The sequence below is a fragment of the Periplaneta americana genome, chromosome 7 (assembly GCF_040183065.1).
Source record: "Periplaneta americana isolate PAMFEO1 chromosome 7, P.americana_PAMFEO1_priV1, whole genome shotgun sequence".
In the NCBI taxonomy this organism is placed as follows: domain Eukaryota; kingdom Metazoa; phylum Arthropoda; class Insecta; order Blattodea; family Blattidae; genus Periplaneta; species Periplaneta americana.
In genome coordinates, this window is record NC_091123.1 from 100,819,303 (window position 1) to 100,833,375 (window position 14,073).

The following is a 14,073-nucleotide window of genomic DNA, read 5'->3' on the forward strand; positions in this document are numbered from 1 at the left end:
GTTTCCATTGGCTCCGCCATTGTTGATAGGCAAAGAATCTAAATGCAAGATACTCCACACGTCTCCTTCCCAGCTAAAACCGTAACTAAAACGGTATCTTACTAAACACCAGCTGAACATTGTTTAAGCAACGGAAATTCGTACGTAACTTAGACGTTGTTTAGTTAAACAGTGTCTAAGACTTAAATTCGGTCATCGTTTCTGCAATCGGCCCTTAGAGTTTATTTTTCAATTTAGTTCATACTTTCTATCGAAGTAAGAAATTACACTCCAACAAAACCAAGGCTTAAAAATAAACCACAACCTTCCATTCACAAATCAATTTTTGTTTCAACAATGAATATGTTTGAATATTTCTTTGCATCGAGTCTGATGTGCTTCGTCAGATCGACTTCATGACATCATCAGTGCTTTCTCTGTGAAGAAAGTACGAAGAAAAATAATCTTTATATTTCACAAGTTATTTTGAATCCATTAATTTATTGTTTTCTGAATTGTAATATTTAATTTAAAACTAATTTAAACTAAACATGAACTGTATCAACCAGCGGTATTCATTACGCGGCCCGCGAGCCGCATGCGGCTCTCGAGGACGTTTATTGTAGCTCTTGGGATAACATGACTTTCATTACATTTGCATCTAAATTATAAATCTAAATTCTAAGTATAAATCGTCGCTTAAGAACCAATACCGCGTAACTGACATTTTTGTTCAAAACTGTTTTTTGCACAGATGATGCCTCCACTGTCATCTGCATGCATTGACAAGCGCGGGAATTTGGTTGCATGAATGGCCTGCGTGCGAAGGAGGGGGGTGCAATACCGCGTATCTGAAGTTACGAGAAGTCTGTAGGAAATACCGCGTATCTGACAACAGATATTATGTCTACTCCCAGCGCGCCCTCTGTACGGAAGCTGGTTTTCGTTACTGCCTTGTAAAATTGTATCAACAGCGTGTGATATTCTGAGAAGATTAAAGAAATGTTCAGTTTCAATTATTTAAAAGGTAATATATTAGAATTATTTCACTAATGTCAATTGAATGTTAGTTGAGCTGAGTTCCCGCAGAATCTTACTGCAAGTTCATTCACTGAAATATAGTACATTTAATATTTTATTATTATATAGGCCTACAGATACAATAAAAGAAATAGACAATGAGACAACAGTCAGTTTAGCGAGAACGAAATCCTATCTGTGCTATGTTCTGCATTCAAGACGGGAGAAACTTCTGTGAACATTAACGAAGGTGTGGCATAAGAAGTATCACAGTTATTAAACGTTTATTTTTCTTCAGTTACGGAATCAAAAGAGCAAAGTTAATTTAAGTCCTTAATATAAATAATCATGAATGGGCCGCTAAAATAATTTGCGCTACATTCAGTGGTGCTGAGCTTGGTTCCTTCCATTTCCTCCGGTAGAAGGAAGATCTAAATTGATCTACATTGATGTTTTTTAATCCATTTATATCACATTTATAAACACTAGTAATCTCATCTTATTCGTAGGTGTACTGCCTGATAATTCAAATGCAAGAGAAAACCGTCCTGAAAATGGGCTGCTGCAGATCAGGGATTGTCCATAGATGATATTGCACTGAAAGAAGACGCTGCGCAACTTCCATGGCACATGATCTGGACATTACGAACTGTAGACGAGAAAGTAGACTTATTCAATACGTTAATACTTCAACTTTATGACAAACACGCACCATTAAAGACCAAACGTACCAGAAAGACCCCAGCCCCTTGGATGACGACTGAAATACGTAGCCTGATGTCCGAACGCGACTTAGCTTATAGAAAATACACCCGCAACAAAAACGACGAATATTTTAACTCCTATAAACACCTAGGAAATAGAACGACTCAACTAATAAGAAACGCTAAACTGAAATACTCCTACAAACTTATAGAACCCAACACAACCCCTTCCGAATTATGGAAAAATCTGAAGGTTATTGGACTTGGAAGGGCTAGTGAACAAGCAGACATTCCCATCCCACTTGACCGATTGAACGAACACTTTGTAAAGGACCCGACCTTAAACGACACAACGAAACAAGACACAGTTTTGCCTGACTCAGCTCCCCCAACTCGAGACAAATTCTATTTTACCGACGTCACTCCCATTGACGTAATGAAAGCCATCCGACGCATCAAGACAAAAGCCCAAGGGCCAGACAACATTAGCATATTACTCATACAGAAAATACAAGACATAGTAATACCTACAATTGCACACATATTCAATAGTTCCTTAATCACTTCAACTTTCCCTAAAATATGGAAGCAAGCTTTCGTTCTTCCTCTTCCAAAAGTCAAAGTTCCCACCGACCCGAACGACTATAGACCAATCAGTATCCTGCCAGCCATATCAAAAGTACTGGAAAGAATCGTACACAGACAAATTACTAACTACATGAACGAACACAAACTATTCGACAAGTATCAGTCAGGTTTCAGAGCTGGACACAACACAAGCACTGCTCTACTTAAAGTGACCGAAGACATTCGTGAAGCAATCGACTCTAATAAAGTAACAATACTAACACTTCTTGACCTTAGCAAAGCTTTCAACTCTGTAAATTTCGACCTGCTCACCCATAAATTGAGAAATCTGCATTTGTCAGAGACTGCTGTGAGTTGGTTCGAATCCTACTTACGGGAAAGACAACAATGTGTTGTATCCGGGAATCGAAGCTCTTCCTGGCTTAACATAACATCAGGTATACCACAGGGTTCGGTACTCGGACCATTGTTGTTCACAATATATGTCAGTGATATTACATCTCATGTAAGGCATTGTAACTATCACTTGTATGCTGACGACCTTCAATGCTACATCTCTTCCCGCTTAGATCGAATAAATGACGCTATAGATAAATTGAACGAAGACATTGACTCGATTGTGACATGGACAAAGAAATTCCATCTTAATATCAATCCTGGAAAGACACAAGCAATCATATTAGGACACAAACGGCAAACCGACGCTGTAAAGCACCTCGACATTTCCCCCGTTAAAGTAAGTACAGTGCATATCCCTTTCAGTTCTTCGGTGAAAAATCTTGGCATTCACATGGATAATAATCTCAACTGGGACATACAAATCACAGAAACCTGCAGAAAAGTATATTCTATTATTCATGTGCTAAAAAGGATAAATGTTCATCTTCCCTCTTGCTTAAAAAAGTCCGTTGTGCAGACCCTTGTATTTCCCTATTTTGACTATGCTGACATTTTACTGACTGACCTTTCCAGCGACAACAAAATGAAACTTCAACGTGCTCATAATTTGTGTGTACGTTTTGTAAGCAATGTTCGTAAATATGATCATATTACCCCATCCCTGGAAGCAATAGGTTGGCTTAAACTAGATAAGAAAAGAAATTTACATTCACTTCTCTTTCTCTTCGAAATCTTGAACTCTTCTATTCCTTCGTACCTGTCGTCTCGCTTCACTTACCTTTCTTCCCACCACAATCTGAACACACGCTCTCGCCATGAAACAATACTAACAATACCATCCCATCGCACCTCTTCATACTCATCCTCTTTCACAATAGCCCTGCCAAGACTCTGGAACTCGCTACCTGCTACATCAGGGACTGTCGAAATAAAATTCAATTCAAACGCAAACTTACTAGGCACTTGGTCAGTAATTGAGACTCGTTCAGACATGGTTTCTTGTAAATAGTTTTTTTAATCTACCACAAAATATCTCAATATCCGGTAATTTCATCACTATAGAATTTTGTTATTGTAGGTTTAATTTGTAATTTAGTAAATACAAAAATATTCTTTGTTCTTAACTTCTATGATAAAATGTCTAGCTTTCATTAATCAGGTATTCTTGTCGTACTTTAATTTTTATTGTAATTGTAATTGTAAATTTAATATTAATTGTAATCATATTGTTCATGTTATAGTTGTAATCCCCTGGTACAGGGGCAGAGAAGGCCTGACGGCCTTATCTCTACCAGGTTAAATAAATAAATCTAATCTAATCTAAGTCCATCCAGTGTTATCGGTAAGGTTATGATCGTATTATGCAGTCTGGTATGATTTAAAGCAACACTATTAAAAAAATAATACAGCTAGAAATAGGATAGGACAGAAACTGGAGATAATACCATTTCAATGAAGGATGTACACCAAATTTAGGATGCCTCTTCAGATGTAGACGATCCCGAAGAATTTGTGAGTGCTACTTATTCTACATCTTTACATTCGTCAGGAAAAGGTAAAGAGAAGAATCTACAAGCGTTTCATGGAAATTTGACAGAAAAGAAAAAGAAGTTCAAAGCCACAAAAGGATAAGTGGAAGAAAGTGAAAAATAGAAAACTTAGAATGGAAGAGGAAGCTTATCTTAGCTACAAGAGATCTAAAGATGGCAAAGTGACACATGATACGGAAAGAGATGCAAGGAATTTGGGGCCAGAGTGTAGTTATAAAATGTGCCAAAATTCGAAAGTAAGGGGCTGTAATTTAATTTCTAATAAGAGAAGACACATCTTTCAGGCATTCTGGAAAACTATGACTTGGGAACAGAGGACCGTTTACGTATCAAATCTTGTTGATTTCACTCCTACAAAAAGATCTGGCAGTACAAATTCTGAATCGAGAAGAAAGAGAACATTTGTCTACAACCTAAAAGTTGATGAGAAAAAAATTCAGGTTTGCAAAAAGATGTTTCTGTGTACATTGGGAATTAAAGATTGATTGTGCGATATTGGTTAGCTAATAGTACTGATGGCGTCCCTTCAGTAACAAAAAAGTCATCTTCTCGTGCAAAAGCACAGGAAAAAAAGAGCATTACTAGCCTGCCTAAATTACCGTCACATTATTGTATACAGAACCGATTGTGCCATAGTTTTTATGATAGTATTCCACACTAGGGTTACTCAAGGATTACTTTTTGTGATTTCAGCATAGGCCTATAATTATTTCTTTATTGTGTTCAACGAATACTATGCCTGAAAAACTATCATCATTATTATATTTTTATATGATTTTCTTTTCATTATTCTCAAGTCAGTAAAGTCCATTGTCAATAATAATAATAATAATAATAATAATAATAATAATAATAATAATAATAATAATAACATTATTATTATTCATTATTTTATTATAAAATTATATTTGTCAGCAACGTCTTAGTAACAATTCTATTTATCTATTCAAATACGTAGTGTGAAAATAAAGTACCTGGTATCAGATTATTATTATTATTATTATTATTATTATCACAATAAACATTGAACTGTGTCTTCTTTTTCCTTTCCCATAGTTTCAGCATTTGATTGACTAAGAATGCAGCAATCATTGTCTGGAACGTAATCTAGTGCTGATTCAAGCTACAGCCTACCGACCTAGACCTCAAGTCAGACGGTAGGACAACAATTCAGATAACACATTGACATATACAAGAGCACGAATAATATTTCCAGAAGGCAGTTTTAAAACACTTGTCAACATGTGTCCTGAAGCTGCTAAAGTTGCCTCACAATACCGAGTAACTAACAAAATGTAGTCAACGGCAGAGTTCCAATACCGCGTAAGTGACATGGCCAAATATCTACGGCCATGATCATCCATTTTCACTTAGTTACAAATTAGTTATGATATTTCATAGCCATACACCACTTTTCAAGACTATTGCGTTATTTTTATGGTTTTTATTCGGTTTTTTCCTTCTCCTGTAAAATTTACATTTTGTCAGTTACGCGGTATTGGTTCTTAAGCGACGAAATATGTATTTACTTAATTTCTACAAAACTTTGGATATCCCTGTATCATTCCTAGCATTGCAGTTTAGTAGCGTACGTGTTCAATAATGCAATGTATTAAATTTCTGTGTTCAGCCTTATTGGTTTGATGAGATGTACGCTTCTTTGGTAGACTGTTTGAATTATTTTTTCATTGTCGTCGGATGCTTTCAAAATGAAATATACACTTTTCTTAGTTTCTATGAGCAAGCGACTGAATACTCGGGTAGTGGTTACTGTTATACTCCTATTCAGTTGAACAGTTAATTGATAGTGGTATGCTTTGTCGAAAGGAAAAAAAAAGAAAAGAAAATTGGAAGAAGAGGGAAGAGTTTTGAAGATAGTTGGGAGCATGATTTTTTCTTCATACCTGCTAAAAAGGAAGGCAGCGCCATGTGTTTATTATGTCTTGACATAGTTCTAGGTTATAAACGATTTAATCTTAATAGGCATTATATTACCGTGCATTCAAATTTTGACAGCAAGTATCCTAAAGATTTTAAATTGAGAGTGGAAAAACTAGAAACATTAAAAATGGCAGCAGATGTAACTGGGTTGTCAATTTTTGCCCTGAGATTAGAAATCTCAAAAATGAACTTATTTATCTCCTGCAGGATTCAAAACTAGAAGGTATTTTCGAAGAGAAACGAAAAAGAAATTCAGTTTTAGAGTTTTGGAATACAGTTCCAGAAAAACAGTTCGGGAACTTGGTGTCGTGTGCATATAAAATTTTGTGTCTTTTTGAATCAACGTATCCCTATTTGTGAAATGACTTTCAGCAAGATAAAGTTCATCAAGGGTAAACATTGATCTTGTCTCACAAATGTGAACTTGGAAAACCTGCTGAAGATATGTCACAAATCAACCAGTTCATATAGACAAAATTCTACAGGAGAGTAGCAGAGTTCGACCTTCACTTCACAGCAATAGTCTACATAACTGTAAGTTATCTTAAAATTATGTAATAATAATAATAATAATAATAATAATAATAATAATAATAATAATAATAATAATAATAATATAAAAATCAAAGACAGTAATCAGTAATGAATGTGTTTATCCATAAATGTAATAAGGCTGCGAGTTAAGTTTGAGTGCTGTGAAATTTGGTGCGGCTCTCCAACAGATACTGTTTCGTATATTCGGCTCTCTTGTAATTTCTAGTTAGTACCACTGGTATAAACTCTTTGTGGGAGTTAATACCAGTGGCGGCAAATTTTAGCACTGCCTAGGGGCGACACTATACCTAAATCCGGCATTGTATAATGCACCCAACAAAACTAATGAAGACGTGATAAGAATATTAGACCTACAGAAATTAAAATATTTCTGTGATATAATCAAAAAAGCAATAGATATTTGAACAAAGTATGAGGAAGCAATAGCATTCACAAACGCTTTATTTATAATAAGAATTGGTCACTTACAGCAAATAAAGTAAGAAGAGCAGAAAGTTCACAAATGCGATTATTTAGGTCCATTATATCAAAAGTCCTGATTTATATGCATTCAAAAAGGTTGAAATATGCATGGAAATATGCTCTACAAAACCTTAAAATATGCTTCATAATATGCAATATAAATTTCGAAAAATAACATATTCTAAATATTTTTAATCTTAATGGAGAAAAGAGATGGGAGTTATTTAAGCCTCATTATATGCACAATTTGTTTAAGTTGTGTAAAACATTTATATTGTAAGAAAACACAATTAAACAGCTAATTTAAGTTTCACTCTATTACTTAGTTAAACATAAAATTTCTATCTTCTACTCACATTGAAACTGAGAATACTAGGAAACAATGAATAACATCTTCATGCTTCCTGCACCAATAAAGAAACATATTTTGTAAACATTTGACATGGAAAATGGTCGCTGTCGTGTAGCGTGAATTTCTCTGACAGTAAGTGTTGTTCGGGATAAGGCCCTTACACATGGACAAATATTAAGCATCGAGGTCCGAGGATGACGTCAAGTTGTAACAGTGACGTATGTATGTCACGAAATGACATATTCCTACGAAGCATTTATGACTTAGTGATAGAGCTATTTCTTTTCGTTTCAAAGGCCGAGGTTCGAGACTCTTTTATGTAAAACGCACACTTGTAAAAACAGCGTACACGATGATTCCCTAGCAATTCCGTGTGAGAGTGTGTACCCGCATTAAAAATGGTCTCTCCACATCAAAGAAGTAAAAACTGCATGGGATAAACAATATCAACTTGTATAAACTGCCTTTCTAATTCTGATGTTTCACCATGCAAGAATTTTGTTATCTTGCAATAAGAATGGTATCCAGAAGTTTTTCAGGTACTGACTACAGTTTTTCAGAAACGTTTTTTGCAATCCCATGTGTTCCTGGTGTCAATGTATCAGTAACATTTTTAACTAAGGACAACGAGCGTAGTTCAGTCGCCTAAGGTGCTTGTCTGTCAAACCGGAGTTTCACTCGGGCGCGGGTTCGTTCCCCGCGTGGACTTATTACCTGGTTGGATTTTTTCCGTGGTTTTCCCATACCGTAAGGCGAATTTCAGGTAATTTATGGCAAATACTCTGCTTCATCTCGCCAATACCAACTTGCTATCACCTATCCCAACGGCGCTGAATAACTTAGTAGTTTATACAGCGTAGATAATTAAATAGCCAAGTAAAAAAAAAAAAAAAAAGGAACAACGACTTTTGCAGTGGAGAACACTGTGCTTCCATTTTTTTATTTGTTTCCGATTCACTTGGTACTAAAACAAATATGCTAAGCATAATGTTGCGCTCCCATAGGGAACCATTTCTTATTCAAAAAGCTAAGGGGAATTGCTAAATATGCCATTTTTATTATAAAAGAATATATATATATATATATATATATATATATATATATTTATATTTATATTATAACTTATAACATAGAACTTTCATATTAAAATAGGAAAATATGCAATCATATGCAGTAACAAATATGTGTTAAGTGATTACTGCTGCCATCATAATCGAAGAAAACCATCTTTCCAAATGCTAAATTAGTTTTCATTCAATATGCATTTTGTATATAAATCCGGGACTTCAATTATTATAACAACAACTTGAGTAGACTATCTCTTAAAGAATTAAATAGGGAATGCCGAAATTCGAGAAGAATTCAACGTGTGTGTATATATGTGTGTGTATCAAATTTCACTTACGTGATTCGGTTCCCGCTTATTGCACACCATTTCAACGGGCCACGCTAAGCATGATGTTTATCTGTGGAGAGTTATGTCGTGTACTAGAGTAATTGTAAGTGTGTTCGTGTAACTGTAGTGTAGGGAATGGTGAAGGATGATGATAATGAAGATGAGGAATGGAGAAAAGAAAACCAGGTGCCGGCAAGTTGCCCACTCTTCTCGAATAACATCAAGGAGGCCGCCAGGCTTAACGTCCCCAACCCACGTATGAATCACTATCAACAGTGACATATTTATGCCTTCTCTTCATATGCACTGCGGAGAAATTTGGGATTTAACTCAGGCATATTGGTGCACAATCTAGAGATCAGAAGTTGTGCGCCGCCAACTCTCCTAGTCCAGAGGTAGAAAATTTTACACGAAAACTCTGACTCCGTAGGGAATCGAACCCGGGCGGCTAGTCTGGAGGCAGACACACTACCACAGATGTAACTCGGTGAACAGAATTCAATGTTCCAATCTTAAAGACGAAATGAAATACAAATTGTGATCGAAAGAACATACACGTATACTTTTCAATCCAGAAACTCGCATACTAAAATTTAGACGTTGATAGAACGAAGGAAAGTGAGGAGGCCAAAAGGAGATAGTTTCAATAATAACACTGGATAACAAAATTAAACTTTTTTTTTCACAAGAACTAAATTAAGTGTCTTTGTCTTGAAGTGTTCAAATTTGCTTTCAGATTTTTTTCATCAGACATGATTGTTTTGAGAATGCGGTTTAAAATTATTTTAGAATTAGTGCTTACATGTTGCTAAATGATAAATATACACTTCATTTTCGCTTATTTAAAAATTTTTATATGATGATTTTCGGGCATATTTTGCCTTTGGGATGGGATGTCTCTCTCTACATGGTCCAGCAGTAGTATGCCAACATACTGGGATTTTAGTTGCCTTGGTACCTCCTTTCCATTGTAGAAATCTGCTAATGAAAATGCTTTCCAAAATTTTCGGGAAGAAGTCCAGATGGGAGTCCAAAAAGTCAATTTTTAAAGTCATTTTGCACTGTATGAATTCTTAAAGTCACTATTTCACGATAGTTTTATGCTTTGCCATTTCCGAGGAAATTCACAACAGATACTTTTTAATGATTTCCAGGTGCTTTTTCCAGTGCATTTAACAGTTTCTCAAAACGTTCATCATCCAATATCAGTAATCTTATTTGTGGTTCTACAAAAATTTCTTTCTTCAGTTTGCATCACTAACTTTGAAAATTTAGATTCTTAATAGGTAGCATACATAAATGCAGCAGAATTTTTATCAACTGTGTTTACAAATGTTTCGTGAGTTCCAGTTTTATATGCAGGAGAGGTAAATAAGATCCTTTTTTCAGAATTTATTATTGAGTTATTTGACACATTTTTATGCTCAAGAATAAAATATTCACCTTTAGACTATTGTTCCCTAATGTGGCGAGACTTTCTATCCCTGCTGTCACATTCACGCAACGAACAGCAGAATTCAATGTATCCATGTTGCAAACCCTGCAATAAAGCTATCACCTTAAAATCTCCACTGGATGTTTTCAGCAGCAATTTCAAATTATCATATGTCTCTTTCATATCAGTGGCATGAGCCATAGGTATTGATGGGAATACATTGTCATTATGCAGATGTATAACCTTAACTAACTTTCGGTGAGTATATGAACAATCCCCACTCTTCTGACTGGTGTTGATGTCTGAACATGAATAAGCCTGCACAATGTTGTCAATCCATTTTAAATAAAATTTTCACAATTGATGAAAAATTCTCAGTTATTATAACTTCATTCATCATTCATTCATTCATTTATTCATTCATTCATTTATTTAGTGTTCTGCCCAAGGGCAGGTCTTCCACTGCAAACCCAGTTTTCTCCAGTCTTTCCTATTTTCTGCCTTCCTCTTTGTTTTCTCATGCTCCATATATGAGGCGTTTACAATATCAATGACATATGCGCCAACTGTATGAATTTCTGTTTTGTTCTCGCAATATATTCCCTACACTGTCCTCTATCATCACAGGGAGATTGACTCCTTCATACTTTTTGTAAGCGGAAGAAAATGCTGTTCAAATACATGATATGTGATCCTTACAGCAATTTTTTGGAACGAGGTAGAATTATGAGAATAGCTATGGCGTATGCGCCAGCGTGTCTCTTTAAATCCGCTGTTCTACCACAGAATGAAGCATATAAATTTGCTCATCTTTAATATGCATGAGGTTTAAAATAATGAAACAGTAACTATTACAAAATTCTCGTATATTTTAGAAAATCATATCAGGAATTAAATTTATATTTCACATTTATATCATATATTTTGTATCAAGAATTACATTTTTCATCCAGTTCTTGCTGTGAAGTGTTTATTTCTGTAATGCTGTGCAATATTAATCCCAACCCACTTACAGTATTTGTTATTTTAATGTGTTTATGTATTTTATTCAACAATCATTGCAAACGTGATGTTTATTTTTGCAGAATGCCTTATGTCCACTGATTATTTGTCTTTTTGTCCACAAGCAAACTAGAAACGTGATGTTTGATGTTTGTAAGATTTTCTAATCCGTCATCCCTCATGTGCCCAATTTATCGTCTCTTTCTCAATAAACAGACTTAAACGTGATGTTTGTTCTTTCCAGTATCAGAAACCTCTCATCTCAATCGTCTTCTTACAGTAGAGTTTCTTTCAGTCTTCTCTTACTGAGAAGTATATAGATGTACTCTGTTCAGGGTGTTTAGTTACTTAAATTTGCGTTTGTAACAGTGCTAAATTATGAGTGAAACAAATGGTGCATGATCTCGTCCTAGGAAGCGTTCAATACAGGAATCAAAGTGTAAAGCAAGTTTAAGCAAAAAATTCGAAATCTAGGAGAAAAATATGTAAGTGAAAATACAAAAAAAGTTGTGAATGTGAGAACAATAGGGGCTCCATGTAGATGTGATCGCTTTGATAGAGTACAAAGGGATAAAAATAGGCTCTATATTTAGTGAATTCTGGAGAATTGGGGATTAAGAAATGCAAAATGTTTATTTAAACAACTTAATCACAAGTGTGGATGTAAAAAGAACACACGTTAAGAACAGGCCCTCTCGTAGGTTGCGTACCATAGAATACAAGGTGCTCTTCCAAGGTACCGCAGTTTCCCTTAACTATGGTCAACATTTTTCACATTTTTCTTTGTGTATTCAGTACTATTCATCCAGATTAAGTGAAATTTTGGCTTCTGACTCTTGTAAGTGTATATTAAATAAATATTGACATATGTGTTTGAAATTATTTAAATACAAGTGTTAAAAAAATATTAAGTATTGGTATTTACTTGTATTCTGAGTTGCCCAACTATGGTCCACTCATATATTCATACTTGAAAGCACGAATGGATTATAGCTGGAGCTGTAATTATTCGTATATCAATACATTGAGTTTCTAATTTACAATTAAAAGTACATGGATTCTATTTATTAGTACACATTGCATAAACACACAATAAACAAGTGAAATCTGAAAGTCATTTTCCTGCAATAATGAACATCTACATTCACCGGCAAAAAAACCGGGCCATCTAAAATTTCTCAATTTCTTTTTATGACATGATAATCAGAAAACCCATTATGAAATGAAGAAAATATTGCTTCCCAGACAAAAACTCTTTTTTATTATCACTTGCGCTATTATTTTCAACGCCAAACAATGGACATAATGAAAAGGTGTAAAAACTTACAAATTGTATCAATTTTCTTCCAAACGTTCGACTGATTTTGTGGCCACCCAAATGTTGATAATAGCGGGTATTCCTTCCCCGTGACTGTATGACTGTTACCATTCACCGATTCAATCCTTCGATCAGATTCTGGATGTCAGTCTGGTCGATTCTATTCCATTCTTTATTTAGAACATTTCGGAGCTGCTGTAAGTTGCTGTGAAGAGTTAAACGATTTCTAATTCTCTTCCCTAGCATACCTCACACATGTTCACTAGGGTTTATATCAAGACTTATTGCTGGCCATGCCATCCTATTCAATCCAACGTCGTGAAGGAAGGATTCTTGTAGCATGAGGGCGAGCATTGTCATGCATTAACAGGAACTTTTCACCAATAAGTGGAGCATATGGTCCCACAAGTTAAATTACACCTTCTTCGATGTATCTTGGAGCAGTCAAAGCACCTCCATTAATGAAAACAAGTTCTGTGTGACCTTCATACGAAATACCACCCCATACAATTACTGATCCTCCTTGGAAACTGACACGTGAAGGTACATGGAGAAAAACGTTCTCCTTCTCTTCTCCACACTCTTTCACGTCCATCTGTAAACTAAATCTCGATTCATCTGTGAAGAGCTCTCATCGTCACTCCCCCAGGTTCCAATTAGCATGATTGTAAGCAAAACATAACCGTTCAACATGATGTCGCTAGAGCAATTCTGGGCCGTTAGCTGGTCTTCTGGAATTTAGCCCACATTCATCCAGACGTCTTCTTATAGTTCTCTCACTCACGTTAACTTGTCTTATTTTCTGGAAGGCTCTTCTGGTCTCAATAGCTGTGGAATGACTATTTCTTAATGTGTTTAGGGCAGTAAAATGGCCGTTACGAGCCGAAGTTACTCGTTTTCTCCTTGAACCGGGTCTCCCGGAATAACCTCCTGTCTCTCTAAAGCGATGGTACACTCGTTGTACGGTCGATCGAGGAATCCCAAGAACTGCAGCCACATAACGCTGACTATTCCCATCTTCTATCAATGCAACCATTTTGCTGAATCGGTAGGAATTAATGACATTTGTATGCAATTAAATACTCCAATACTGCCTCAAAAGAGCTTACCATTCTGTAGACTTCTTCAGCTTATCTTGAAATAGAGAACTTTAGACACAATATTGCAAGAAGAACGAATCTTCTTTTCATGTCATTGTTGGATATTACGTATTATATATTACATTGTTACGCATAAAAAAATAAATGAATAACTAGATGAACCGCAGCACACCTACAATTATTGAAAAAATCCTACAATTTTCAAAAATTTTAAAGAAAATGTAGTTGATCTGGTTCTTTTACCTGTGAGTGTATATTACGGAACAAAAGTA